Below are 6,000 nucleotides of genomic sequence, written 5' to 3' on the forward strand. Positions count from 1 at the left end.
GACCCACTGACTTCACAGGGCCATGCCCACATGGCCCATCATTTTACTGATCATCCTAGTAGGCGTCATCCACCTCAACAAGGGGCATTGTGCCTTTCTGCTCCTAAGCTGTTTGCAGCCCATATTAAGCTAAGCAGTTCATAGCACAGCCATGATGCTGCACTGTGTTCCTGGAATAGACCCAGGGCCCACAAATACAGGCAAACTGACACTCACAGGACTCTTGTCTAAGGAGGAAACTGCCTTCCCAGTCCTGGGCCCCACTTCATAGAAGGGAGAGAGAGGGGTCTGGCTGGGAGGTGACCTTCATTAGCTCTGAACCGGCACTTCCTCGTCTTTCTTTCCCCCCTTAGAGATTTATTTATTCATTTGCCTTGGCGTAGTTAATGGGGACTCAGAGCAGGAATGGCAGGTGGCCAGTAGACTGCCGTCGATGGAGGGTGTTATATATTGCTTCCTGAAGGGTGACATCTGGGGGAGGAGGGTGGAGAGATGAAGATGGGCGCTGAGTTGGCGCTAATTGAATACCTAGTGAGCAAGATGGATGGCCCCTCAACCCCCACCCCAGAGAGCAATTAGAACATGAAGTAGCAGGAAGAAAGAGTAGGAAGAAGGCTGAGTGGAGTAAGAGAAAAGGATTCATAGAGACAGGACCCAGTGGTATCCAAATCTCAGAGGAAGGCAGATAAACCAGGCAGCCAAGTTTGGGATGGGCGGGAGTGGGGTGGAAGCTCCTAACAGCCGGCACCCAGAGAGGGAAGGGTGACTTGGTGTGACTCGCAAGACCTTCCTTCTCCCCTTTGCACTCTGCAGCTCCATTTCTGATGATGTGTGAAACTCATTATTTGGGTTTGGGAGTTTGAATCCCCTATAGGAGGCATTATTTTATGCTGTCATCATTGATGCACACCAGAGTGTGAATGAGCCCTGGGTGGGGAGGGAAGGTGTTAGGAGCAAGTTAACACTGGGGGAAAGTCAGCAGATGTGAAGGGCAGGCATACAGAAGAGCAAATGGGATTGATGACCCAGGGGACGAATATGTTTAGTCTTCCCTGTCATCCCAATCTCAGTGCCTCATGGCTGAATCTGGAGGGCTCAGCATCCTAACACAGAACCACTGAGGATGTGATGCGGAAAGGCTGCTCAAGAGAGATGGAAGGTGGGGTAGGACTCGGGGGATTAGGGGTAGAGATTTGGGGACACAAATGTAGAAGGCAGGTTCAGAGAGGAGGAAGCACCTCAAGCACAAGTTCTCAGGGAGAAATTGAAGGAAATGGATTCAAATGGAAGGTTGCTAGGTGGTGGGCAAAATGCGAAGGGTCTTCAACATTCATCATGGAGTTTGGATATGATTTTATAGATCACCAGGAATAACTATCAGAGCTTTCCTAGCAAAGGGAAGAGAAGGCATAGTTGAGAGGGGACGGTGAAGAAAGGCAGCATTTCTTTAGTGCCTACTGTATACCAGGCCTGGGGCCTTACTGCATCCGCTCTGCGTGGTACTGTAGAAACAGTGGTCTTAGACTCCTTTTTCTTGACTGTGACCTGAGAATGGTCCATTGAGAAGTAGAAGAACTGAGATTCAAACCCAAATTTATCTGACTCTGTAACCTGTATGTCTTTCTGAGACACCATGTTAGGGTGTCTTAGTAGCCCTAAATTTTCCCAACACTGTGCCATGTTCTCTTAAAGAGTGTTTTAGTTTCCTATGGCTTCCATAATGAATCATCATATAGTCAGTGGTATAAAACAACTATTTATTCTCTTACAAAATCAAAGTTCCTGCTAAAAGCTCCAGGGGAGAGTCCTTCTTTGCCTTTTCCGGCTTCAGATGGCTCCAGAAATTTCATGATGGATGGCAGCACAACCCAAATTTCTGCTCCATCTTCACATGACCTGTGTGCCTCTGTTCCTTCTCTTCTCTCATAAGAACAAGTGTCATGGAATTATGGCCTGTCCTAATCCAGGATGATCTCACCCTCAGATCCTAACTTTATTATACATGTAAAGACCCCTTTCAAATAAGGTCACATTCACAGGGACTGAGTTCACATACCTTGTAGGTGGCCACCATCCAACTACAGTGAACTTGGTGAAAAGAGTTGGGAAGGTGGAGGCTCTGAGCCTTGATCCCCCACCCCTTCACTCACAGAGCTCTTGTGATGTGTGCCTAAAGCACCTTCTCATGCTCTACCATCCATGGTCTTATCATATTCTCACACCTTCCTGTCTGCTCTTGGTCTCATCATAAAGGAAGAGAGAAAGAAGGAATGCTGCTTGTCCTTCATGATGGGGAAATTAGACTCCAAATCTGAAGAGTTACCCCATCGATCCCCAGTCAGATTGGAACTAGACATACTTATGGTTGGAGGGTGATGAGAGACAGAGACTATTTCTTTAACATCTGAAATAGCTTCTAGTTCCAGACTCCTGAAAGAATAGTAGCATCTTTTCTTCTGACTATCAAGATTAATTTCTGGTCACCATGACTTGACCCTGTGCCTGGTGCTAAGGGACCCTTAGCTAAAAGACCCTTAGGAGATGGCTATAGGAACTTATGCAGACACTATATTTCTGCAAGTGAGCAAGAGAGTTTTAATAAGCTTGGCTTGTAAGAAAGCTTTGGTTGCTGGCTTAAGAGAGCTAACAGGGCATCCTGGATGCTCCTGGCTGGCTGGTACAATAGTTGTGGTGCTGAAACTTGAGGCCCTGCCTGGCTGGACACCTTCAGGGTTTACCATCTCTCTTTCTGGGGTGGCTGATGTCTTACACATGTGCGTGACCCACACAGGTCTTGTTCCTTAGGTCCCAGAGCTGCTCTCTGCATGGCTGCAGGGCAGGAGACATCCGGACAGTCCAGGGAATGGACAAGGAGGGGTACTTCAGCATGGATGTATTTTATATGTCAGGAGGAGCATTTGGGGAATATTTAGGAGGCCCTTCGGGACCCCATTGAGGTGTTGAGCCAGCTCCATCATAACTTTGAGAAGATGCTTTTCTGTGCTTGACCCAGATATCTGACATGTGTTTGCTGGGAAGTAGTGGGGGGAGGAGAGGGAATGGAGCAGAGAAGGGGTGCGGGGAGGACAGAAGAGGAAGGAGGAGGAGGAACAGGAAGAAGAGAGTGACAGAGAAATTTATAAGGGAGACTGGAGAAAGAGAAAGATGGATAAAAGGAGGGAAGGAAGAATGAAAGGAGAAGGATACGGTTACTGGCCCTCGTGTGATGGAAAGCTGGGGTGACTCTTGATTGATTCGGTCTTCAGAATGGACATCTTTTGATCACTGCTTCCTGCTGAAGGGAAGAGGGCACTTTGAAGCCTTGTGCACTGAAAAGTATTTGGTGGAAAATCATGTCATTCCAGTAATAATAATAAGCAAAAGCAAATTCTCCCAAGTTTTTGATTTTTTCCAAGATGACCTTTTAAAAATAGCAAATATTATTTAATGATATTTTTTAAATAACCAACATTATCTTCTTCTCCAAAATATATGTTATGATGACCTTTCTCTGCTAATGCTCCAAAGACAGGCTTAAGGAGAGGCTTGCCGCCTGGTGCACACGGAATGGATGAGCCTCTGCAAAGTGGAGATAACATACTCAGCAGCCAGGGCTCCTGTGGTGTTTTTGGTAGCCCACAATTTATAAATCTATTTCACATATGCTATGTGACTTGATCCTGTAAGGAAAGATAAAGCAAGTTTTCAGTTTTAATTGGAAATTGTATGATTAAAGAAAAACAAATTCGTCAGTCTCATTACCCAACCCCTTAAAATTTTTTTGAGTGTCTAATAATCATGCACATACAAGGACGTTTATACAACGTGAAGTAGAACTTTCTGCACCAAAGCTGCCCCAGAGTGGAAGACCCAGCCTCAGAAGTTAAATCGGTCATCAAGAGTGAATGTTGTGGATTGGAGTGGGTCAGCCTCCCAATCAAAGGAATGTCCACATCTCTACCCCCAGTAGCTGTGACTATGACCTCACTTGGAAATAAGGTGTAATTAAGTGGAGGATCTGGAGATGAGATCATCCTGGATGTAGGGAGGGCCCTCACTCCAATGACTGGTGTCCTAACAAGAACAAAGAGAAGGAGATCTGAGGCAGGGAAACAGGGAAGAAAGCCATGTGAAGAGGGAGGCAGAGACTGAAGTCACGCAGCCCCCAGCCCCCAGACACTGAAGAGTGAGGGAAGGTCTCTCTCCAGGGCCTTCAGAGGGAGCGTGACCTCTGAAGACTTCTGGCCTCTAGAACTTTAAAAAGAAAAGTATTTTATGTGTGTGTGTTTTTTTAATCACACAATGCTTACATTTTATGCACACAAATACATAGAAATGGTAAGTATATGCACATGAAAAGTGATAGAGTAGAACCTTTTTGTGTAAATAAATATTTTATTTAATATAACATAATACATATATAACTTTCATATATTCATATGATATTATATATGTAACTTTTTCCAATTAAAGATGTTTATTTACACAAATATGTTCTACTCTATCACTTTTCATGTGCATATACTTACCATTTCTTGATTATTTACACACACATATGTATGTACATATGTAATCTGTTATTTTAAGCTACCAAATTTGTGGTTATTTCTCGCGGAGGCCACAGAAGAGTTTAAGCAGGGGATATGTGGCCTGTTAGTAAAGACATCTCGAAAAGGATCGGAAAAGTGAGTTATTAGGCCAGGTGATTTTTTTTTTTAAGGTTCTTTCCAATCCTCAGATTTTATAACTCAAGAGAATTGTTAGACAGCTGCACCGATTTGATGTTTCTACCTTTATATCGAACACAATTTCATGTATTCATTTTATTTATATCTAATTTCATATTTTTGTCTTTAAAGACTACAGAATCTGTTGTCAAATGAATGTATCATAATTCCATTAACCCTTTTCCTACTGTTGATGCCAACTGTTTCCGCACGGTGCTGCTGCAGCCCTCATACACATGGGTATCATCTCTCCTTTGATAGCCTAGGATGACGGCTCTCACAGGGGATGATGCTGTCCTCCAGGGGATATCTGTCAATGCCTGGAGACTTCGTCAGAAATTTGGAAGGAGAGGTTGCTGCTGACGTCTACTAGGTAGACGCTTCGAAGCATCCTGCAACTCAGAGGACCTCTGTCTGCAACAAAGGACTGTCTAGCCCCAAATAGCAATCAATAGCGGTGAGATGGAGGCAGCATGCCTCAGGATAAAGTCTTGGGAACTGAATCAAGAGGTCCTTGGATTTTGCTCTTGGTATATATGGAGGGAAGAAAACTAAGAAAGCATCCAGCAAGGTGTCTCAGGACCAAGAGCTGAGGAGAGAGAAAGACACCTGTGCTGAGGCCCTTGCTAATATCAGGGAGGTGAAGTTTGTGTCCCCTCTAAACAGAACACCATGTTCCACTGTGATAGGAAGCCTTTCCCCAGGCACTACAAACCACACTACCTTGTCACAGTATAAATGCCACTCCCTGCCTGCCCTGCACAGGGGAGCACTTGGATATGTCCTGGCACATGGTAAGCCTTAATAGCTTTCTACAAACTATCCTACATGTGCAATGACTGGTCTGTAGTGGCAATGATAGGAAAATACATTGTTACTGAAACTGCCATGGCAGCAGAACCTACCCCACACTCCTCTGTCTCTTCTGGGACTCAGGAGCTGCTCCCCATCAGATGGTGGGGAAGCCCACCTATCAGAGCTCCTCACAGCACAGTCCAGCAGTGGGCCACCCCAGCATCATCTGAGGGGCTTGTTAACAGTGCAGATTAATACTTTATCATTTAAAATCCATCGCCATCAACTGGAGCTCACAGCTGTGTTTTATATGTGGATAGTTGAAGAGATTTTCCCCTGCCTTGTGATAATCCTCATGATGGTATAATGTGTTGGTTTCAGGTCCCTTCTGGGAAAAAATAGACTTGAGTCCAGAGCAAACCTTGCTTTGGTCTTGTTTTTCCTCCTCTGCCCCCAGATCTCACCCCTTTTCACACTT

This window comes from Otolemur garnettii, unplaced genomic scaffold (assembly GCF_000181295.1).
Source record: "Otolemur garnettii isolate 467f Iridium unplaced genomic scaffold, OtoGar3 scaffold00104, whole genome shotgun sequence".
NCBI classification, from domain to species: Eukaryota; Metazoa; Chordata; class Mammalia; order Primates; family Galagidae; genus Otolemur; species Otolemur garnettii.